Source organism: Physeter macrocephalus, chromosome 1 (assembly GCF_002837175.3).
Source record: "Physeter macrocephalus isolate SW-GA chromosome 1, ASM283717v5, whole genome shotgun sequence".
NCBI classification, from domain to species: domain Eukaryota; kingdom Metazoa; phylum Chordata; class Mammalia; order Artiodactyla; family Physeteridae; genus Physeter; species Physeter macrocephalus.
The window spans coordinates 46,282,793-46,307,839 of NC_041214.2; the positions used below are offsets into that span (position 1 = coordinate 46,282,793).

The 25,047-nt window shown below is 41.3% G+C and overlaps 1 protein-coding gene and 1 long non-coding RNA gene across 5 annotated transcripts in view; one reads left to right on the plus strand and one right to left on the minus strand.

Moving 5' to 3' along the window:
• Positions 1-25,047, plus strand: part of UBE2E2 (ubiquitin conjugating enzyme E2 E2) — a 384,777-nt gene that overhangs the window by 355,613 nt on the left and 4,117 nt on the right. The window lies entirely within an intron of this gene.
• Positions 1-25,047, minus strand: part of LOC114486368 (uncharacterized) — a 26,302-nt gene extending 1,255 nt beyond the window's left edge. Inside the window, exons 1-3 of the long non-coding RNA XR_003680018.2 lie at positions 24,335-25,047; positions 8,992-9,090; positions 3,592-3,809 (exon numbers count right to left, since the gene is read on the minus strand). This is a non-coding gene — a long non-coding RNA (uncharacterized lncRNA). The remainder of the gene's footprint in view (positions 1-3,591; positions 3,810-8,991; positions 9,091-24,334) is intronic.

The window sequence follows — 25,047 nt, forward strand, 5'->3', positions numbered from 1 at the left end:
GAGCACAGGCTCCGGACGTGCAGGCTCAGCGGCCATGGCTCACGGGCCCAGCCACTCCGCGGCATGTGGGATCTTCCCGGACCGGGGCACGAACCCGTGTCCCCTGCATGGGCAGGCGGACTCTCAACCACTATGCCACCAGGGAAGCCCGAGGTTTTCTTCTTAAATGTTCTCTTATCTACCATTCCTTACATAGTTGTAGAGGCGGTAGGTGTCATGCGGTTTAAGTCACCAAATAAGTGACGGCATTATGATCCTTATGCTCTCATCTCTCCCCCTGAAAATCTGTTTACAGCGTAGATTTTCTATTTGTGGCCCAAGAGATAAAATTTAGGTCTGACTTCATGCCTTAATTATGCATGACCAGTTGGGCTTTCACCAGCCACTGTTTGATTGATTTCTCTCCTGGTGAAAATAAATGTTTTTATGGCAGGAAGAAACTTAGACCAGGGTCTCAGTAAATCCTGCTTAGTACCAAGGTGTGAAGGCTGCACGTAGTACAGTGTCTGAACCGAAGATGATCCTTAGGCATCTCCCAGGGACATCACTGGACTCAAGGGGAAAAAGAAATGTCCTCCAGATTGTCCCTGGGAAGGCCCGGAAACATTGCCTGTCAAGAATCACCATCCAACAACGATTTGAATGTACTTAATGCCACTAAATTGCACACTTGAAAATGGCTTAAAATGGTCAGTTTTATGTTATGTGTATTCTACCACAATAAGATCACTTTTTTAAAGAATCGCCATCCACTTTCTAAAAGCAGCTCCGTAGAGACACCAAACAACTTACGCTAATGGTTAACCTGTCGAGTGACAGTTGGACCCAGGTTGGGAAAGACAGGAGAGGGATATTGAGAAGCCCTTTCTGCCACTGCAGCTGGAACGGAATCAACCCTGCAGCATGAACACCAGGCAGCAGTGAGGGGACTAGTGGCCGTTGACTTCTCCCTTTCTTTTGCTGGGTTTGGTGATGCAAATGGTGATGAAAATGGTAATAACACAGCAGCAGCAGCTGGCCAATTTTGAACCTACTGAGTCCTGAGCACTGTATTCGGCGCTTCTCATTTTGTTTAACTTATTTTTATACAATTTTTAAAGGTTACTTTCCATTTAGTTATTACAAAGTATTGGCTATGTTCCCCGTGTTGTACAATACATCCTTGAGCTTATCTTACACCCAGTAGTTTGTACCTCCCCCTCCCCTTCCCCTATGTTACCCCTCCCCCCTCCCCACTGGTAACCACTAGTTTGTTCTCTGTATATGTGAGTCTGCTTCTTTTTTATTGATACAACTAGCTGTAATTTTTTGATTCCACATATAAGTGATATCATACAGTATTTGTCTTTCTCTGTCTCACTTATTTCACTAAGCATAATACCCTCCAAGTCCATCGACATTGCTGCAAATGGCAAAATTTCATTGGGTTTTTTTTATGGCTGAGTAGTATTCCATTGTGTCTATATATATATACAACATCTTCTTTACCCATTCATCTGTCAATGGACACTAGAACATTCTCTAACACCATATTCAAAAATAAACTCAAAATGGATTAAAGACCTAAATGTTAAGACTGGATACTATAAAACTCCTAGAGGGAAACATAGGCAGAACACTCTTTGACATATATTGTGGCAATATTTTTTTGGATCCATCCTCTAAAGTAAAAAAAAATAAAAGCGAAAATAAACAAATGGGACCTAATTAAACTTAAAAGCTTTTGCACAGCAAAAGAACCATTGACAAAACAAAAAGACAACCTACTGAAGGATAGAAAATATTTGCAAATGATATGAGCAATAAGGGATTAATAGCCAACATATATAAACAGCTCATACAGCTCAAAATCAAAAAAAACAGACAACCTAATTTAAAAATGGGCAGAGCTTGAATAGACATTTTTTCCAAAGAGGAAATGCAGATGGTCAACAGGCACATGAAAAGGTGCTCAACATCATTAATCATCAGGGATTTGCAAATCATTTGCAAATCAAAACACAAATAACAAATGTTGGCGAGGATGTGGAGAAAAGGGTACCTTCATACACTGTCGGTGGGAATGTAAATGGGTGCAGCCACTGTGGAAAACAGTATGGAGGTTTCTCAAAAAACTAAAAATAGGGCTTCCCTGGTGGCACAGTGGTTGAGAGTCCGCCTGCCGATGCAGGGGACACAGGTTCGTGCCCCTGTCTGGGAGGATCCCACATGCCGCGGAGCGGCTGGGCCTGTGGGCCGTGGCCACTGGGCCTGCGCGTCCAGAGCCTGTGCTCCGCAGCGGGAGAGACCGCAGCGGTGGGAGGCCCGCGTACCGCAAAAAAAATAAAAATAAAAATAAAGCTACCATAAGATCCAGCAATTCCACTCTTGGGTATGTACCTGAGAAAAACAAAACCACTAATTTGGAAAGATACATGCACCCCAATGTCCATAGCAGCATTGTTTACAATCGCCAAGATATGGAAGCAACCTAAGTGTCTTTTTATCATTTAATCCTTGTACACCTTATGGGGTGGGCACTAATGTTATCTACTTTTTGCAGAAGTAGAAGAAACAGGCCCAGAGAGGCTAGGTGATTTGTCCAGGTAAGGGTCAGAACTGGGGCTTCCATTCAAGGAGTTTGACTCCAGAGCCTATGCCCCTAATAGCTGGTCATACTGCCCCAACCATGGCCTCTGTGTGACACAGCTGAGATGTAGCTTCTCTGCACGGACAGCACGTTGATGCCTTAAGCTCAGTCACTTGGATGTCCAACAAACATTTACCAAGCTCTGGTTCAGGCCCAAGGCCAGAGCAGGAAGGAGGGAGGTAGTTAAAATACTTAGGTTAAAGTCCCTGCTCTTGAGGACATTCAAGTACAAGAGTCTGACAGTGAGTGAGAATCATCACAGAAATCCAGAAGTTGGGAGCAGCAGTGGTGTTCACCATGAGGCCCACAGTGACCAAGGATGGAAGGCCCCTGCCGCAGGATACCTGCTCTGCCAGGATGTCCTGCAGGTGGAAGCCACTCCCCGCCAACACAGCCCTGTGGCTGGAATACAAGGTGCTCCTTTTAGGGAGCCCAGAATGCCTTTATCAGCATTTCTACAGTGTCCACCCCTTAGGCTGGAAAGGAGACTCACAACACAGCTGATTCAGCGGGTGGAGACATGGGGGGTGGGGTATGAGGGAGCAGTGACTCAGCTCTTTCTCAGTCATCAGCCTCCCTGAGCAGGGTGGGTCCTTGACACCCAAACACATTAGACCCAAGAGGTGGACTTCCGCAGTTCATTCCCCACCCCTCCATCTGCCCCAGACAAAGGGGCCTTGTCTCCTTGAGGCCCCCAGTTCAGAGGACGCTAGTGACCTATACAAAGAAAGCATGAGGAGGAAGAAGAGAGCTCTGCGTGGGCAAGATCCCAGAAGCTGGGTTAAGACCAGTCACCCTCACACGCAACCTTGTTATTAACTGATTCATTCATCACAAGAGCCCACTGCAACAAACTCACATGCGTGTTATGAAAGGAGCACATCACACTCAGAATCTCCAGGAACATGATTTTCATGGCGGGCTCAGGATTGGCCAGCTCGGAGTGAGGCAGAGGAAGCTACCTTTGTATTGATCGTTCTGAAGTACGTCGGCACCTTCATACAACAGGAGTGATATATAAATGCTCCCCGCATAGATTCCATGCAGGGTCCATTTTTTCCTCAGCAGAACATCTGCCAGTTTTGACATCTGTTGAGTCCAGGGTTCCAGTGTCTTTTCCAAGGTCCCTCCAGCTACAGGACATCTTGCTCTCAGCATTGTACCAACTCTGCAAGGCTTTCTGTGAACAAATGTCCAGGGCTTAGCAGTCTTTTCAAATTATTCTTCATCTATCCCAATCTTTTAACAGTATTCCTCTTCCCTTCATACAAACTTCTCACAGATTTCTGAATGTAAAATAATGTTCCTGTTCACTTTTAGTCATTTTAAATTAGCCTATTAATAACCTTTGCAATTATTATTAATTACTGTAATTCTAGAGAATCCTCAGTCACTCGAGTCAACAGATATTTATTTTTAGTGTCGAAAGTTGGGAAGCACTGAACTAGGCACTGCAGGGGGTTCTACAGGGGCTACAATCACAGTGGCAGGAATATTCTTCCAGCCACTTAGAATATAAGGGAGAGTGGGTCAGAAATTTGGGAAGTACAGAAATAGCGTGCTTCCTCATTGGACTTGGAGAGGGTACAATTGAAGAGGATGAGGCACCTGGGGGAGGGTTATCCCGAGGGCATAGGACAAGGAAAAGGGGATGCAGGTGTGAGGATGACAGACCGGGGGGCTCGTGTGTCGGGAAAGGATGCTGGAGATGGGGAACATGGCTGCTGTCACCAGCCCCCCGGCACAGGAGCAACAGCCTCTAAGAGTGTGCTGTGGATGGAGCTGTGTCCTCCCCAAAGCTCATATATAGGAGCCCTAACCCCTAATGTGACTGTATTTGGAGACGGGGCCTATAAGGAGGCAATTAAGGCTAAGTGAGGTCATAAGGGTGGAGCCCTGATCCAATAGGATTAGCGTCCTTATAAGAAGAGAACTCAGAGAGCTCGCTCTTTCTCTCGCTGCCCTGTGAGGACGTGGGGAGAAGGTGGCTGTCCACAAGCCGGGAGGAGAACCCTCACTAGAAACTGGATTGGACATCTAGCCTCCAGGACTGTGAGAAGTAAATTTCTATTTTGTAAGCCGCCCTGTCTGTGGTACTCTGTTATGACAGCCCGAGCTAACTAGTACAGGGCGTAATCAAAGCTCCCGTCAGAATGTTGGTAAAAATACTCTGCATCGTTTACCAGTTCCCAGGGGACTGCGGATGTTGATGAGACCGAGATTCCCTCAATTTACTGGGGACTCAACAGTGTCTACTGGCCACAAAGAAGGATCTGGTGTCTGTTTTCTTTCAAATTTTAGCCATAAGGGCAGGAATCGATCTTCCTCCTCCTGTTCTTTCTTACTCCTAACAGGATACCCAGCATTAGGAAAGGGTCATGGCGAACATCTGTTTAACTGAGTTAAGATGTCACTGTTATCGACCACAAGGTCAAGATGGTCTAAACAAAGAAGGTCACCCAGGAGAGGTTTGGGGTTTGGACACTTCTGCATTTCCAAGAACTTGGTGGTCAGAAGACAACATGTGCCTCCATGTGGACGTTTCCAGTCTGCAGCTCAGTGTCTGCACAACCAGGAATTTGGGTTCTCTTCCTATGAATAGAGTCTGGATCACTATTTCTTCTTTAGAATAACTTCTTTACAAATTGTACTTTTGCACTTTTAAGAATATAAGGTTCTGTGGCATCTCCATTAGCTGACTTCACCTCTCCATCCGTTTTCACCACATGAATGCGAGCACAGTCTGAAATGCTCTCCAGACACTATCCAAGGCCTTGAACAAGCAGCTGTGGCCATCAATCATCCAGAAAAACGTTGACCTCTGGTTGACTAAAATTCTAGAAGCCCGCTTTTCTCCATTTCCTGCTACTTCCAGCCAGTCTTTTAACTACCAACACATCTAATGGTTCCAGAAGAGTCAGTCATCTTACAGCAAAATGAATTTTCCAAAATGTATTAATGGTATTTTCCACTAATATAAAATTTTAATTTTTTTAATATAAAGAAAAAAGTTATTTATTTTCTGAATTTTAATAGACATCTTGTTGATTCATAACCACCTTGGTTATATCTACCCTAGGGTCTTACAGATCAAAGTTGAAGATGATTTCAGGGGAAGAAAATGTTCTCTTTTGTTTCAGTCATAAAGTTAGCATGTGGACGAATATAACACGTTCAGTATATAACTTGACATGTTTCCATTGTTAACATAGCTCACAATGCACTCTGTATTTCCTCTTTATGGAATGATAGAAGCCTTTGGTCACATTTTAGTAAAATAAAATGCTAGGTCAGGAAGCAATGATATTCATTCTGATCCTTGCTCTCCTTTTAGGGATGCTGGATGGAAAAGAAAGGGAATAAATGCTGCCTGATAGTTGAAGAAAAATTAGAAGCAATGCTATTATAAACATTGTATTTATAACCCTTTTAGAAAAAAAAGGATAACTGCACAGAATCACAACTTGGGGGCATGGAGTGAAGCAGTTTCCCATGACAGATCAGTGTCTAAGTGTTTTCAGTTTCTTGGCAAAATACTTCAGTATGCTGGTAGTCGTAACCATGGGGCCTTTGTTTTGGTCAATGATTTTAATCTCCCATTTACATGTATAAACTGACATAGCTCTTAAAGTGGATCAGACATTCATTCACCATTCAAAATTCAACATTCGTTTCTCAAGGAAATGGTTTGGTTTTCTAAATGCCTCTGTCCTTTTTTTTAATTCCAGTCATTGACACTAGTTCTTTGGATTCTTTTAGACATGAGAAGGCTTTCTCAAAGCTGTACCAGACAAGACAAGGCTACCTCAAAAGTAAACATGGAAAGAAAGCAGACTAGAATTGTTGATATTGTGTCAGTGTTAAAAACCAGCTGATCCTAGATTTAAGATGAAACCAGTATTACGTACTTGCATTGTTTATATGAAGTTAAAGATTTACCCTTAATATATGTAATGCACACATATCGTTTAGAATTTTATCCTTTATGCCACTCAGATGCCTTAACCATGTATATCTCAGGAATCCAGCATTTTTTCCTCTGTACCATCAAAGTTTACACCTTAAATTAATTCGTAAGAATCCTACACAATTTTAAAACAAATGCTACCATTCTGTGATTCTGAAATAGCACAAACAGAATTGGTATGTTCTGTAAAACTGTTCCTTTCTTTACCTATCAGTTATGTAGTCCATACGATTGATGAGATTCAGCTTCCTAATCATTCACTCAATTTTCCAAAGATAGAGAGCATAGCAATCCTCACCCATAACTGTTTTCAGAGGTAAGTTCTCAGTTCTTTATCAGCAAGTTACTCTGTTACTGTATTTCTCTACCCTCTTGTCTACAAATGAGGCTTAAGCAGTCTTCCTTGAGTTTATAGGGATCTGACAAATTCCATTAGAAAGTCAATCTAGCTGTTTGTTTCTGTTGACACCAACATAGTAGGTCAGCCTGTGTCTGAAAGGAGCCTGTCAAAATGGCAGTCTTACTGCATTTCTCATTGTTAGTCTCTGGGGTGATACCCCTTGAAGGTCATATTATATAGATGGTCCTATCAAAGGCATGTCAACAATAGTGACCAGGCAAGAGCTGGTTCCACCTAATGAGATATGTCCTCCAAAACCACTAACAGCTTGATGCCCTAACAAAACCTGGTTGCCTAAATACTCCACCGTGACTTCAGGCTAATCTCAAAACAAACCATGTCTGATCTGCACACTGATTCTCAGACCTCAGAAACACATTGCTTAATAGCTTTTATTCTCTAAGTCGAGGATGAAAGCCCAGATAAATGCAAGTATGCAAACAGTATTTCACTTTATTATTGCTGCTCCTCTGCCTCAGACTTTTATACCCCTAAGCAGACACACACACAGGGGTATCTATAAATGTATACATATATGTTTTCAGTTTGATGCCTGAGTCTCAGACTTATTTAAAAACAAGTCTGGTAAATGAGTCCAGACTGTGAGGTTTGGACCATTCTGAAATCAGTCTCCAGGAAAAGGTGGTTCAGGGTACCAGCTCATCAGCAGATTTTCCCTAAAGTGGACTCACTTGTGTTTAGTTTATAGATTGTCATCCTTAATCTAACTTGTAGGATAGTGTAGGTGGATGAGAGGGATGGCATGTACCAACTTTTGGAATATGCCATCGTTTCCTCGCATCCATCAGCTGGATATTGCCCGTCCAGGATGAGCGTATTATTTTGCCTGTTTCAGCACTTCTGGTCACTAAAATCTCATCTACATGTTATTTATTGACCAGTTCAAGTGCTAAAACCAAACTTTTATAGACACCTTCATTCCCATGATAAGTTAAGTACCGCTTCCTGAGAAATTCTAACGTGATCAGTCAAATAAACCATCAGAAATCAGAAGTCTCAACACAAAGCATAACGTGATGACTTGCTACAGGTATGGGCTGAACCTCTTACAGCTTCACAGACTTTAGTTCTGACAGAGTAAAAATAACCAGCTAATGAAATTAAGCACTAAAGTTTCATTATCTTGTCCCTAAAGATACAATTATTCATTTTTAGTTTGCTTTATAACCTGATTATAGATTGAGGGTTGGCTTGTTAGTACAACCCTGCACCTTCTAAGAAATCCAAGTGCATTTCATTAAGCATTTAACATCACTCCAAGGGCAGGTGGTCCCAAAGAGCCACTGGTCATGGAAGGCAGGAAACATCTGTTCTTCTGCCCTGTAATCAGCCTTAACCATGACCTGTCACCCCACACTAGATTACCTGGGGGCCTTTCCGTGTCAGATATCATGTACTAGAGACTTGAACTTAGTAGTACAAATGAGAATTAGATTTAAATTACTGAGCTAACTTTCATTTCCGATTTTAAACAAAATTGAAATAAGAGGTAGTCATGTTTAACTAATACCAGCAGCCCCGTCTGTCCTGCCATGAAGAGTTTATACATCCTTCCCTTTTTTTTTTTTTTTTGGTACAATGTCAAATTAAGGACACAAACATCTACTTGTCACTCCAGTAAGAATTTTAAAGCCTGTTAAAATATTTCACATGAGTTGACACCAAAGTGGTTTGCTGCCATGTACCTTAGAAATAACCTCTAATTCAGTTAAATGCCGATGATGCTTAATTCTTTTGTTATCTTTCAGGGAATAGTTCTCCAGGATTATTTTGATTTATTACTGATTTTTATGATTGTCCTAGACTGAGTAATTTAAATATGTAAAGCCCTATAGGTACCTGCTGGACCTAATTTGCAAGGGAGAATACAGTCATTGTTCACGCAGGTAGAGGTTGTGTTCTCACTTAGAGGCCAGGAGGCTCTTCAGTCTCAGATACCCCTGTCCCCTCCCCCTCCCCCTCCCCACCCCATACCTCTTAATATGGAGCTGGATGTCTCTCCTGGTGTGCCGAGCACTTCATATTATTTTCTCTAATGATTTTCTCTTTGAAGCTCTTATCTTTCTGTTTTATCTGGAAGAATTTAAACAAAAAATTTGAAGAATTCAATAAATTTCAAATTGATAATTTAGGGATATAAGCAAGAATCCTCACTAGATATATTCTATAAGGGAAATGTTGGTACGTAGATAAAATTTAAAGGAACATCCATTCTATTAATTTTATTTGCCACAAATAGTCATTGAGGTGTATTTCCCAGAGGGCTGTGTATTTTGTTTGGTTCTTCTAAACCTAAGTAAGACAACATGGTATATGTTAATGCCCAAAATTTGCTTACTGGCCTCTGACAAAATGGGGTAAAACTTAACGGGTCTAGAGAGTTGATTGAACCTTTTTAAAAATGGATATATTTTTATAATCATTCTTAAAAACAATCACAGTGTGTGTATATAAAGAATAGTTTTTTTTGTTTTTTTTGTGGTATGCGGGCCTTCCTCTGTTGTGGCCTCTCCCGTTGCGGAGCACAGGCTCCGGGCGCGCAGGCTCAGCGGCCATGGCTCACGGGCCCAGCCGCTCCGCGGCATGTGGGATCCTCCCATACCGGGGCGCGAACCCGGTTCCCCTGCATCGGCAGGTGGACGCGCAACCACTGCGCCACCAGGGAAGCCCCAAGAATAGTTTTTTAAGCAAGGAAAACATTACAGGTACAAAGGGTACCTAATTTGCAAGTGAAAATATAATTGTTCATGCAGATGTGGGTACATTCTCATCTAGGGGCAGTGGGTCTATTCATTGCCTCCCCCCTCCCCTCCCCTCAAAAAAACAGCTCTAGACATATAATCACTATGCAAATCTAGTCAGCATATTTACACTGGAAACAAATGTATCCAATTCTAGAAAAATAGGTGGAGCTGTTTGAAGCATTCATTAAAATCTTTCAGGGCAAGGGGGTAAATTAAACTTTATAAAGCGGCTGTAAAAATAATTATTTTAGAATTTAAATACAGTTGTATAATTTACTGCTTGTTACCAGATTCCATTTTAACACCAAAATTTAGCTTCCAAAAAAATACTCCAAATGAGGCACTGCATCTGAGAACCTGTGACTGTGTCCCCAACACGAGCATCTAAAAATTAGGGCCTCGGCATGGCCCATTTCATGCCGCATCAAGAGTGGCCTTTCTATTTCCAAAAAGAATTCCACTGTTTAAGCAGTCGTGAATAAATATGGTGGTGGGTTAAAGCCCCTGGGGATGATGAGGGGGAGGTCCTGTCAGCATCCTCCACAGGGTAGAAAGCATCGACTCTTCCACCCATTAAACGTCAGCAGAATCAGAGCCAAGAAGCCAGCTTTCTGCAACCAGTTTCCTCACTTTTCATGATGTGTCTCGGAGAAAGAATTAAAGTAGTATCATGAGTGTTACAGTGCCATTTGCAAAGCTAAAGCGTCAATGCGGGTCAAATTTTCACGAAAAGTGATGCACGCATCCAGCTACATGAGGAGTAATCATGAAAACCAGGCTTATGAGAAGGGGAGGGCAAAGACACGGCTGTGTGTCACGCCCTGTGCTGTGTCCCTTCAGAGGCAGAGTCGGGGGTGGCTTTCAGCTCTGTGATTTGAAGAACCCCAAACTCCTCGAGTCAAAAGAGCTAAATTATACACCTAGTCCTTTGTTCCAGCTGTTTTGTGTTAACTTCATTTCTTTGTGCTAAATGGGGTCTCCGGCGTTCTCTTTGAAAATGTACACGCCCCTGGGAAAGATGACCCATTCGGGGACAGTCACACCGAGGTCCGCTATATGGTCATCTCCTCTCAGAGAGAAAGATCTGGGAGTGTCAGAAAGGGGAAATAAATACACCAGGAAGTTAGCCAAACGGGGAGGGAGGCAGCCAAATACAAGCCGGATTTCCCCTGCTTCACCAAGGGGTCCTGCAGTCACTTAGAGAGAGGCTCGATTCTGTGCGAGTTTTTCACTTTTTTTTTTTTTTTTTTTTTTTTTTTTTGCGATACGCGGGCCTCTCACTGTTGTGGCCTCTCCCGTTGCGGAGCACAGGCTCCAGATGCACAGGCCCAGCGGCCATGGCCCACGGGCCCAGCCGCTCCGCGGCACGCAGGATCCTCCTGGACCGGGGCACAAACCCGTGCCCCCCGCATCGGCAGGCGGGCCCCCAACCACTGCGCCACCAGGGAAGCCCTTCACTTTTTTTTTAATTGAAGTATGGTTGCTTTACAATGTTGTGTTAATTTCAGGTGTACAGCAAAGTGATTCAGTTATATATATATATATATATATATATATATATATATAAACACATTCTTTTTCATATTCTTTTCCATTATGGTTTGTCACAGAGTACTGAATATAGTTCCCTGTGCTACACAGTAGGGCCTTGTTGTTTATCCATTCTATATATAATAGTTTGCATCTGCTAATCCCAAACTCCCACTCCATCCCTCCCCCACACCCCTCCCCCTTGGCAACCACCAGTCCGTTCTCTATGTCCATGATTCTGTTTCTGTTTCATAGATAGGTTCATTTGTGTCATATTTTAGATTCCACATATAAGTGATATTACAGGATGTTTGTCTTTCTCTTTCTGATTTATTTCACTTAGTATGATAATCTCTAGTTGCATCCGTGTTGCTTCATATGGCATTATTTCATTCTTTTTTATGGCTGAGTAATATTCCATGTATATATGTACCACATCTTCTTTATCCATTCCTCTGTCGATGGACATTTAGGTTGTTTCCATGTCTTGGCTATTGTGAACAGTGCTGCTGTGAACATAGGGGTGCACCTATCTTTTTCGATTAGAGTTTCGTCTGGATATATGCCCAGGAGTGGATCATATGGTAGTTCTATTTTTAGCTTTCTGAGGAACCTCCATACTGTTCTCCACAGTGGCTGCACCGTTTACATTCCCACCAACAGTGTAGGAGGGTTCCCTTTTCTCCACATCCAAGAGAGGCCCAATTCTGAATTACTGCACTCTCCTGAAGAGTGAGAAAGTTGGAGAGTTTTGGTGTATGTCCTTGTCCCAACATAGGCCTGGCATTTTTTTAAGGTGACAGAGGCTTGCAGCCGTGCTGAGAAGTGTTAAGGTAAGAATGGTCAGCAGGTTACAGAAGCCAATGCAACAGGGCTTGTTAGGGGTAACCCAAAACCTACTTAGGGGAGCAGTGGCCAGCAGAGGGCTGAGATTTCCACACTGCGGAGGTTGTAGGGGCCATGTGGCTCCAGAGAAGTTGGCTTAACCCTGAGAGGGTTTAAAATGCGGATTAGAAAAATCCCACAATGAGCAATTTGCTCTTTTCTCCCCTCCCACATATGGGACAAGATAATTCTCCTAAATAGTTCATTATTTTGGAGGAGTGAATGTGTATGCAGTTACTTTGGTTAAGTGCTTCTGCCCCCTCCTTTCTTCCCTCCTTTCTGTGTTTTCAGAGCCACCCTCATGATATCAGTGGTTCCTATTGTCTTCATCCTCAGAGATTGGTCTGCCAGGGTAGACTAGCGCAACAGTGTAGACTCACCCAGTTGTTATCAGGAGTTACTGCTCACAAGGCTGTTAATGCGGAAATCACTTCATAGTGATGAGTTGTTTTAATACATAGGACAGCACTTTACACTTAATGAGCATAAAGTTTTGAATCAAAAATCTTCCTCTGTGAACAATAATTTCACACTATTCTATGTTATAGTGTTCTCTCACCTTGTTTGCCTCTTTTGAAAACTTCTATTTCCTCCAGAAACAGTAAGAACTAAAGAAGAAGGCAAAACATTGAAGCAGTCCCTATTGAAAATACAAGTATTATTAAGATACAGAAAAAATAATTTAATGGGTGAAAAACATCTGTGACATCAAGCAGGTTATTGGCAAAAAAGCATCTTTATGCATGGTTGGCCTTGCCCCTGGGGATCTCATGGCAGGGGAGAGGGGACAGTGGGAAATAGAAGGTTTTAAAAGAGGGACCTTGTATGACCAGGTTTGTGTCTTTAAAAACTAAAATTTAGTTTATTGGGGAGTGGAAAGACTGAAGACAGGGGGATGTTCAAGAAGGTACTTTGATGGTCCAGGTAGGAGATGACAGAGGCCATAAGGAGGTAGAAGAGGGGAAGAGCCAAAAGATATTTGGGAACACTTGGTTTCCTAACCGCTATGACAGCATCACTGGTGACTGTGTGAACTTGACTGTGCCTGGTCTCCCACAAATTCCCAGGCCAAGCCTGGTGTGCAAGAAGGATGCATTCCAAGATCAGTGAATATTATTTAGTCAGTTCATGGTACCCAGGGGATCAATCCTCCTGTCACCCATCCCCCATTTCCTGCTAGCAGAAAAATGGAAAACGATGTTCACAATTTTCTACCTATGACATACTAGAATTTGTTTGACATGGTTCTTTACCTATATCAGAAGGATACAGTAGGAGTTTGAATCCTAGAAATAAACCTTCCCACTTAGCTGAAGCAGAAGTATGGAAGAAGCAGTATATATAGAGAAAGTTTGGTCTAGCGGTAGAACATGTTGCCCAAGGGGTTAAAACAAAGGAGGTTCAAGTTCAGGCAAGATGCCAATAAAACAGGGAACAACTGAATGCAGACTAAATATAAAAATCTTTTAAGAATTCAGACTATATTACAAAGCGACAGTAATCAAAATTGTATGATACTGTCACAAAAACAGACATGTAGATCAATGGGACAAAGTAGAGAGCCCAGAAATAAACCAATGCACTTATGGTCAATTAATCTACAACAAAGGAGGCAAGAACTTACAAAGAGGAAAAGACAGTCTCTTCAATAAATGGTGCTGGGAAACTGGACAGCTACATGTAAAAGAATGAAATTAGAACATTCTTTAACACCATATACAAAAATAAACTCAAAATTGATTAAAGACCTAAATGTAAGATTGGAAACCATGAAACTCCTAGAAGAAAACATAGGCAGTACACTCTGACATAAATCGCAACAATATTTCTTTGGATCTGTCTCCTAAAGCAAAGGAAATAAATGCAAAATTAAATGATTGGACCTAATTAAACTTTAAAGCCTTTGCACAGTGAAGGAAACCATCAATAAAACGAAAAGACAACCTACTGTATGGGAGAAAATATTTACAAATAATATGACCTATAAGGGGTTCATATCCAAAATATATAAACAGCACATACAACTCACTATCAAAAAACAAACAACCCAGTGAAAAATGCGCAGAAAACCTAAATAGACATTTCTCCAAAGAAGACATACAGACGGTCAACAGACACATGAAAAGATGCTCAATATCGCCAACCATCAGGGAAATGCAAATCAAAACCACAGTTAGAATCACCTTACACCTGTCAGAATGGCTATCATCAAAAACACCACAAATAACAAATATTGGCAAGGATGTAGAGAAAAGGGAACCCTTGTACACTATTAGTGGGAATGTAAACTGGTTCAGCCACTATGGAAAACAGTATGGAGGTTCCTCAAAAAATTAAAAATAGGACTACCATATGATCCAGAAATTCCATTCCTGTGTATATATCTAAAGAAAATGAAAACACTAATTCGAAAAGATATATGCACCCCAGTGTTCATAGCAGCATTCTTTACAGTTGTCAACATATGGAAGCAATCCAAGTGTCCATCAACAGATGAATGGGTAAAGAAGATGTGAGGTAGATATACATGTACTTATAGATATGGGTATAGATAAAGATACACACACACACACACACACACACAATGGAACACTACTCAGCCATAAAAAAGAATGAAATTTTGCCATTTCCAACAGCATGGATAGACCTGAAGGGTGTTATGCTGAGTGAAATGTCAGACAAATACAGATAGTGTATGATATACTTATATGTGGAACCTAAAAAATACAACAGACTAGTGAATATAGCAAAAAAGAAACAGATTCACAGATACAGAGAATAAACTAGTGGTTACCAGTGAAGGGAGGGGCAAAGTAGGGGATTAAGAGGTGCACACTACTATGTATAAAATAAATAAGCTACAAGGATATATTATACAACACAGGGGATATAGCCAATACTTTATAATAACTATAAATGGAATATGACCTTTAAAAGTTGTGAATCACTATGTTGTACACCTAAAACGTATATATTATACATCAACTATACCTCAATTTTAAAAAATAAGAATTGAAGCCTTCAGGGACCAAAAGGAGATAGCAGGGAAGCTTGAAGACAAAGTAAGAGGTCAGTTATAGGAAGTAGCTCATATTGTATGCTTTAGACTTGAAGCAGAGATAGCTAAATACTAAATCACAAAAAAAATTTACACCAAGGCTGCCCAAATGCTTACTCTCTCACGTTAGTGACTTGGGGAGCTGCTGATCCCATAGGGATAAATGTCATTTAGGCTCAAGCATGGGAAGGAAGAAGGATGTCTAGCCAGAAACCTGATACCTCCAACAAACTAAGTTCCATCCTGACCAGTGGAATTACTCGTTAATTCATTTATTACACAAATACTTATTGAACTGTCATCTCCAGTGCCCCAGACACTCTGCTGTTTTTGTGATATAAGACTGCAAAAGAGAAATAGAGACACAGACATAGAGAACAGATGTATGGTTACCAAGGGGGGAAGGGAAGGTGGGATGGATTGGGAGATTGGGATTGACATATATACACTACTATGCATAAAATAGATAACTAATAAGAACCTACCGTACAGCACAGGAAACTCTACTCAATGCTCTGTGGTGACCTAAGTGGGAAGGAAATCCAAAAAAGAAGGGATGTATGTATACATATAGCTGATTCATTTGCAGTACAGTAGAAACTAACACAACATTGTAAAGCAACTATACTCCCAAAAAAATTAATTAAAAAAAAAAGACTGCAAAACAGAGGCCTTGCCTACCCTGAAGGAAAGGGAGGAGTTGGGAGGAGGAAGATTAGAGCAAAGCCTCAGCCCAAGTCAAAGCCCACACTTTGAGGGAAAGTCATTCCTCAGCATGGCAGTGTCCACATGACTCACCAGGCTGCCTCGGCTACACACTGCCAGCCCGCGACGGCAGACAGAAGGATCCAGTCAACTGACACCACTGACATTCTGGTCCAGCCGTGGCCCTGAGCTGGGTTATTTATACCTCTGGACTCGAGTCCAGATTCCCCGATGCGGTGGAGACTGTGGACATGTGCGATGCATCTAGGGCACGACTGCTGTGTTCACACCTGCTCTCCTCACCGAATAGCAGTGTGAACAGAAGAGATGGTGTGAGGGGGAAACGGATACATTAGAGTACTAGTTTTTAGTGGGCGGACTACAATTGAGGACTGTGGGATTAAAAGGTATGTTTTTATATTGAAGAAAAGGTGTGCATTACAAACAAGTCTCATTAGATTATTGTCATTTTTACTTCCATCAGGGTTAGAAGTAGAGGGAAGACAGGATCAGGATAATCTTTGGTCTCTCGTAGACACAGACCGTCAAAAAAATACTCCAACTTCAGAGAATTTATTTTCCATGGTTGGCAGGAACAAATGTTTGTAGGGAATATGGTATATATTTTTTCACTGGACACCTGGTAGGTAGAGGCCAATGGGTGTAAGCTATTCTGTCTTTATAATCTACCATCCTCAGATACTAACACATGTTGGTGAGGACATGGAGAATTGGACCCCTCACTTGTTGCTGGGGAGGGATGTGAATTCTCTTTGGACAGCATTTTGGCAGTTCATCTAACGGTTAAGCATAGAGTTCCCATATGACCAAGCAATTCCACTGCTGGGTATAGACCCAGGAGAAATGAAAACAGGTCTATGCAAAACTTGTACACAAATGTTCACAGCAGCATTTGGATATTCACAATATCCAAAAAGTGAAAACAACCCACATGTCCATCACCTAAGGAATGGATAAATATAATGTGGTATATTCATACAATAGAATATTATTTGGCAATAAAAGAGAATGAAGTACTGTTACATGCTACGACATGGATGAACCTTGAAAACATTATGCTTTGTGAAAGAAGCCAGTCACAAAAGACCACAGGTTGAATGATTCCATTTATATGAAATGTCCAGAATAGGTAAATAGACAGAGACAGAAAGATTAGTGGATACCTAGGGCTGGAGGATTTAGAGGAATAGGATACAAGGTATCTTTTGGGGGTGATGAAAATATTCTAAAGTGGATTGTGATTGTATAACTCTGTGGATGTACTAAAAACGACTGAAGTGTGCACAATAAATGGGTGGATTATATGGTATGTGAATTATATCTCAATAAAGCTGCTTTTTAAAAAAATCTAGCTTTGATATCTCAGCATCTTTGACTCTTTCCTACTTGCTGCAGCCATAGCTTTTTGCAGAGGTGTTGGGTTGCCCAAAAAGTTTGTTTGGTTAGCGAATGCGTTGTTCCGTAAAGTTCTTGGTGAAAATGAAAAGTGCCTTTTATTTTTACTTAAAACCGAACGAACTTTTCGGCCAGCCCAATGTTTTGGGAAAGCAATGTGAATCTCTGGTGTCTTAAACAAGTCCAATACTGTAAGGATATTTTCTGAGAGTTCATTAGGAATTATTGTTTAAGTCTGGAATTGCAATCCAGTAGCTTCTCAGTAGGGATGCACCATCTGTGCTGCTCTGTGGATGAGTCTAGTCTAACAGACGCTTTCTATTTCAAAATACACATTGATTTAGGGTACATAGCACTGCTGTGTAGGCTGATAGGACAAGTTTTGACGTTTGGAAAAATATTTTATCAACAGTATAGTTTAGGTTGTAGCCAGTGTATTCGTATTGTTTGTTGAGCCATCTCAGCTCACGGGGCATTAATATGAACTGGCCTTAATTTTCTCCAGTCACTGCTTTAGGCCACATTTTGTTGAATTTTGCTTTTCTATCCCTTAACAATATTTAGCAGCATTCGGGTTACTTTCAGTTAATAGAAAAGTCAGTCTTGTCAGTTTTTAAACTCTCCTCTCATACTGATTTAAATCTGATTTCCTGTTTCCCCTCCGTCAGGGTGGAGCAAGCAGGTCTGGTTCTCAGACACCTCTTCTCTCCCTTTCCAAGGCCTGACTCCTAGGCTGTGGGGTCAGATAAAGGATGAGGGCGGCATCCCTGTATCTGATTTCCTGCTTCTTTGGCAAGCAGCATCTTGCTGTCCATGCCTTCTGTGTGACAGGTGTCAAAATGCTGCTTCACGTGCCGTAATCCGAGGTCTCACTTCCCAGTCCCCTGATGTAGAAGACCCAGCCCCGGCTCAACTTCCTTGGCTAAGCCCTTCCCCATGGGTATTGGTAACTTTGAAATGGGCAGTGGCTAGAAGGGGTGGTTGTATGCACATATGTATGTACATACATTTATTATACATTTTACTGATGTAAAAATGTACACAGTTTACAGATAATAAAATATACAGTACTCTTTACTGCAAATTCCATGTAGCTGATTCATTCTCAGAAGACTTACAGTGACTTTTGCAGCTGTAACTAACAAATGAGTGTGGTTCTAACAGGAATGTTGGGTGATATTTTCATACATAGTTAAGAACTAAGACCAAAGTAAAACAAAGAAAAGAGTGTCAGAACTTCACTGGTTAGTGTCATGAGCAACTTCTTTCTGAATCAGATAATGGTTTCATGTGCTGGAAGAATATATCCTCCAGTATTTATGCTCTTCACTGTGTAAGGATCTGGACATGATACACTTTTAAGTTTGATCTGCACTATTAGCATTTTCTCCATCACTTTCTTAACCACAGACAATCAACAAAACAGTAAATCAAGTCCTAATTTGTAGCATTTGCTGATTTCAAGCTACTTATGTGACCTTCCTGAGCGTGTAATCGGGACAAGATGCACAGTAGCACATGGTGTTTTTCCACCATACGGGTAGAAAAGACCTTAAAAAAAACTATAACGATAAATAATAATAGCAGTAAAATAAATAAGAAATGATGAGTTTTAAGTATTGATTACCTTTATAAATTACTTAATTGTAACTTTATGTAATTTAATATTTGAGAGTGGCTGTGTTTCTTTTTTTTTTTTTGGCTGTGTTGGGTCTTCGTTGCTGCGCACGGGCTTTCTCTAGTTGCGACGAGCGGGGCTGCTCTTCATTGCGGTGCGCAGGCTTCTCATTGCGGTGGCTTCTCTTGTTGCAGAGCACGGGCTCTAGGCATGCGGGCTTCAGTAGTTGTGGCTCGCAGGCTCTAGAGCACAGGCTCAGTAGTTGTGGCTCATGGGCTTAGTTGCTCTGAGGCATATGGGATCTTCCCGGACCAGGGCTCGTACTCGTTTCCCCTGCATTAGCAGGCAGATTCTTAACCACTGCGCCACCAGGGAAGCCCCCCAGCTCCTCTCCTCATAGCAAGTCCTGAGGAAGGTATTAATGTCTCTTTAGAAGTTGGGGTACTTGATTCCTCTTTTAACATAGCTAGTTATTAATTCTGAGGTAATAGCATATCTTGCTAGACTGGTATGCCGTTTTATTTAGCATTTTCAAAGTTAAATCTAGTTGGATAACATCCACCACTTGGTTTAAATCATAGACATGGTAACGTTCTCCCTAAATCGCTTTATGAGCCATGAGCACCACATGCATGCACACACACACTCTATGTATATATGATTTTTTTTTTTCAGGGTACTTAACAACCTTTGTGGTCTGGGTTAGGCCTATAATTAATGGTCTGGTTTTCCCACATTCCAAACTACAAAAAACCTTAACTTTGTCCTACTCACTTGATTTTTAATTAGTAGACCCTGAGGAATTCAGTCATTCCTAAATCTTGATAACATTCTTCAAAGAGACATGAAATTCCTATACCCTGGGGTGAACTAGCTTTAATTGCTCCAAGTCTTAGCCTCAAGATTACAGTTCTCCAAGTAAAACTTTAGTGAAGGAAAGAAATGGGGATGCGTGAGAACTTATCCTACCAGATATCAAACATACTGTAAAACAGTAGCAAGAAAATAGTAAATAAAGCAAAAGACAAATTAATCGAATGAAAGAATATCAAGTACAGAATCAGGTCCAGATACGTATGGGAATCGTCTGTGTGATAAAGCTAGCATTGCACAGATGGTTACTGTATGTAAATATAGGAGAATATTTCTAAAATACTGGAGTGGAGAAGGCCTTTGTCAAATACACATGACATCACATTAAAAAATATTAAGGAAAGATTGACTTATTTAAGTACTGAAAAACTTTAAACTTGTAATGGCAAGAGACATTACAAACTAGGTTAAAGGACAGAAGACTGGGAGAATATATTTCCTCCACATATAATAGACAAATAGTATTTTCCTTAGAGGTGCACTGAATTTATTTTTGGCTGAATACTGAACAGCCAGCATTAAAATCAATGAACAGCCTAAGGCAATGCTGAATGTTCCCACCATAAAGTGATCTTCTGAGATACAAGAATAAATATGAAATTTTATTTTAAGAATTTAAGTAATACTATAATATTATTATTAAAAATTAGAGGGAACTCCCTGGTGGCCCAGTGGTTAGGACTCCACGCTTTCACGGCCGTGGCCCAGGTTCAACCCCTGGTTGGAGAACTAAGATCCCACAAGCTGAGTGGCCAAAAAAAATTTTTTTTTTAATTTCATGAAAAATTAGATATGTTTTTAAAGTTTGTCATGATGATGTCGCACTATAATTTCTTAGCACTGCCAGCTGCTAGGAGACTCCTCTGCACGCTTGCAAGACTTAGATGTTTTCGCCTGATGAAAAGCATGTTTTCCTTTGGCTGTCTATCCCAGTGTGGGTTACTCTTAGTGGAGATTTTGCTATCAGATCAATAAGCTTTCTTTTTTCTCTAATGGTAACAGAAAGGTAAAGACTCACCTCCTCAACCCCTAGACTTAAAAGATTTGGCTGACAGTGATCACGGTGCAGTGTCCTTGCAGTCCTCCCGCAAACCGGAGCTGTGTGCAAAACGCTTAAAGATGATGTCTTCTGGATATTTAAGAAGCCAACAGAAGATTTTTGCCCTCACATTTTTATCTCTAATATGTTTGCATTCATTTCCTGAGTCACACAATCATTGGATGCACTGCTTTCTGTGCCAGCAGCCACTGGTTGTTACAAGTGCTTTACTCTCAGTATTAGTATCTGCAGTGGACAATCGTAAGGCCTGTTTTGTGCCAGAAGCCTTCTCCCTTATGATAGCTGCGCTTCCATCTCACTTTGAGCATTTGTAGGAATACATGTGAAGACAGTTCCAAATCTTTTCCTTATATGGCATATTGTCTTCAACTGAAAGAGATTTTCAGTCCCAAGTTAACGCTCATCATGCTTACCAATATTTTAAAAACCAGTATTCAGATATTAGCAATAAGTCCAAAAGATGATCTATATTTATTAAATATGATGGTAACCTAATCTTTGATCTCCACAAGTTCAGCAAAGCTCAAAATAACATCAAAGGAGGCATTTGTCTGTTCAGTCTTCCAAAGACTAAAGCAATTTTGGCTGAATACTGAGGCCAAAGCTGAACTTCCAGTGCATGCTTAATATTTATAAGATATAAAATACTCCTTCATGATAGTAAGGAAAAAATAGACAAAAGGCATGAACAAGCACGTCACAGGAGAAGAAATACAAATGGTGAACAAACACAAGAACATGTTAAACCTCAGTAGACATCAAGTTAGATCCAGATACAACAATGACAGGGATTTTTTTTTTTTTTGGTTACCTTGACAAAAACAATTTTTAAATATTGGTAATGCAGTGTTAGGGAGAATGTCCAGAAATAGGATAAATTGTACATCCCTTTATTGAAGGGCCATTTTGGCAGTATTTGGCAAAAATTTTAAATATGTACTGTACTCTCTGGCCCAACACTGTCACCTAGAAGAATCTACCCTCCAGAACAACACAAACCTATGCTCAAAGATGTATACAAGATGGTAATGCTACTTCTGATAGCAAAAAATCAAATCTAATATATCAATAAATGGGCATCAGTAGGGGATGGGAAAATGAATGCTGAATAACTGTGCAAAGGAATGCCCTGTAATTATTAAAAATAATAAGCTAGGTCTATTTCTAGTATCTTAGAAACACAACTACTATATATTGGCCCAGAGGAAATGCAAGTTGCAGAATCATGTGATTCCCATTGGGTTTAAACATAAATAAAGAAAAAAGTCTGGAGGAGTGAGCATCCAACCATTAACAGCAGTTACCTTGAGATGGTGGGAAATTGAAGGAAAGAAAATTGTATTCTTTACATCATACATGCTTCTTTATTATTTGAATTTATTATAATGAGCATCAATTACTTTTTAATTTTATAAAAGATTTAAATAAAACTACGCTAAACCAAACCATGGAAGAAAAGTTCCATGAAAGACACAAAAAAGAGCTATTCCTCATTGCAAGACAGACCCACAGAAAGCCTCCAGTGACTTGGTGAGTAAGTGCTCATCATGGGGATAGTGGGACAGCTGGAGAAGCAGTGGTTTATAGCCTCAAAGAATCCAAGAAATGGCAAAGTGCAAACCACAAAGTTCAATAAGAAAATAATTAAGTTAGGACCTCCCTGGTGGCACAGTGGTTAAGAATCCACCTGACAGTGCAGAGGACACGGGTTCCAGCCCTGGTCCGGGAAGACCCCACATGCTGCGGAACAACTAAGCCCGTGAGCCACAACTACTGAGCCTGCACTCTAGAGCCTATGAGCCGCAACTACTGAGACTGCGTGCCACAACTACTGAAGCCTGTGAGCCTAGAGCCCCTGCTCCGCAACAAGAGAAGCCACCACAATGAGAAGCCCGCGCACCACAACAAAGAGTAGCCCCCTCTCGCCGCAACTAGAGAAAGCCCACGCACAGCAACGAAGACCCAACGCAGCCAGAAAAGGCAGGGAGGGAGGGAGAAAGGGAGGAAATATTCCTGCTTATATACAAAAAAATTAAAAAATAAATAAGTTTTAAAAAAAAAGAGAAAAGTGACAAGAAAGCTGTCACACTCTCCATCAGGTCCCCTTTACTGACTTGCTAGTCGTGTGTAGAGAAGAAACTTCTATGATGAGCCAGCATATAATGCTACAGAGGGACACCTGCCTTATGGAGTAACTGCTCTTTCTGGCTGTTATTTTGTGTGTTCCTTACTTACTTGTCTTATGTTCTTCTATCCATTCATACATCGCAGTAAACATGGGGTTAACGAGAGAGAAACGGAGACAGAGGGACCCAGGCAGAGTCCCATGAGGGCAGGAGTTTGCTTATTTAGCACTAGTTCTGCAGGACCTGGAACATAGTAGGGACTCAGTGATAGTTGACGAATGACTGAACACGTGGGCTCCAGTCCCATGGGAAATGTAGATATACAGCAGACAGACAACTGAAAGGCAGCATTCTCAGCACAGTGATAGAGGTGCGAACAGACAAAACAGAAATGGGGCACATAAGCCTGCTACAAAGCCCGTTTCGGTTGCTTCTACATCTTGGCTATTGTGAATAGTACTGCTGTGAACAGTGGGGTGCATGTATTCTTTTGAACCATGGTTTTCTCCAGCTATATGCCCAGTAGTGGGATTGCTGGATCATATGGTAGCTCTAGTTATAGTTTTTTGAGGAACCTCCATACTGTTTTCACAGTGGCTGTATCAATTCACATTCCCAACAGTGCAAGAGGGTTCCCTTTTCTCCACACCCTCTCCAGCATTTATTGTTTGTCGATTTTTTGATGATGGTCATTCTGACCAGTGTGAGGTGATACCTCATTGTAGTTTTGATTTGCATTTTTCTAATAATTCCATGCTAAAGACTTTGGATTTTATCTGAAGAGAATGTCTTCAAGAGGACAATCAGATTTATATTTTTTTAAGGTGCAGATGAATATTCATTTTCCTGTCTTCATTTTGAAAATGATAGCAGAAGTTTTGTATGTGCCTGACAATAATCAGTTCATTTCATTCTTATAACAACTATAGAGCAGTTCATTTCATTCTTATAACAACAACTATAGCAACTTCATTTTGCAGTTGAGGAAACCAAGGCACAGAGAAGTTAAGTCCTTTGCCTGACATGACGCAGTTATCAGTGGAACCGAGGTACAAAGGCAGGCAGTCTGGACCCGGAGCGCACCCCCTTTTCCATCATACTGGACTGGTTTTGTTTGTGTTTCTTTGAGAATATATGTGTTGTCTTAAGAAAAGGGAGTCAACATTTCTTTGCCATGTGATTTCTCCCATACCACCTACCAACCGAGAGAGAATGTTCTTTGGCCTTGCAAATGGAATCACTGGGCAGCTCAGCTATCTGCCTGTCGTTCTCCGCCCCCTCTAACCACTTAGCTGCTCTTACCCCGTTTAGTCTTGATCCCTGTCTCGCTCCTTTCCTGGACGCGCTGTGAACCCTTCTGGTTTCCAGTGTTTCCAGTATAGCCCCCGTCACGGAGAGGTGAGCCTTCAGATGGGGTTGCAGGAGTCGCCTGAGCCTTTCTCTTCTGGAATCAAAGGTGCAAGTAATACGAATCTCCAAAAAAGGGGAGGGGGTAGAGCACTGAGATCACCTTTCACTCACTTGCAAATAACCATGCTTGTTGTTCAGGCGCCTGGCGCTGTGTAGGGAAGCAGAGGTCAGACAGGAAAGTAGAGGAGAAGGAGGAAGAAGATGTGTCACCCGTCATCAGTGATCTTTCCATCTTACACTTCCACCCAGGCTACTATTTCCCAGCCCGTCTTGTGCCAGCAAAAATGATGGCATGATTTTTATACACAGATGAGGCGATATGGTTTAGAGGTCTGTTGACGGAGGGCATTGTGTTCTCAGCTCCCAGCCCCGAGATTTTCCATTGACCACACCGTGAATCCTGTACCTCTGCCCCAGGGACCCTCTCATACATACCAGACTACTAATTAGGAGAATCAGTAATAATAACCATCTAATAACCAGTAATAATAACCATCTAATAATCAGTAATAATAACCATCTGCTGTGAGAGGAGCCAGGTGTGAACATGCCCCTCTTTTCAGAGATTCAAATAATTACTGACCAAAAGCAGGCAGTGTAGGAGA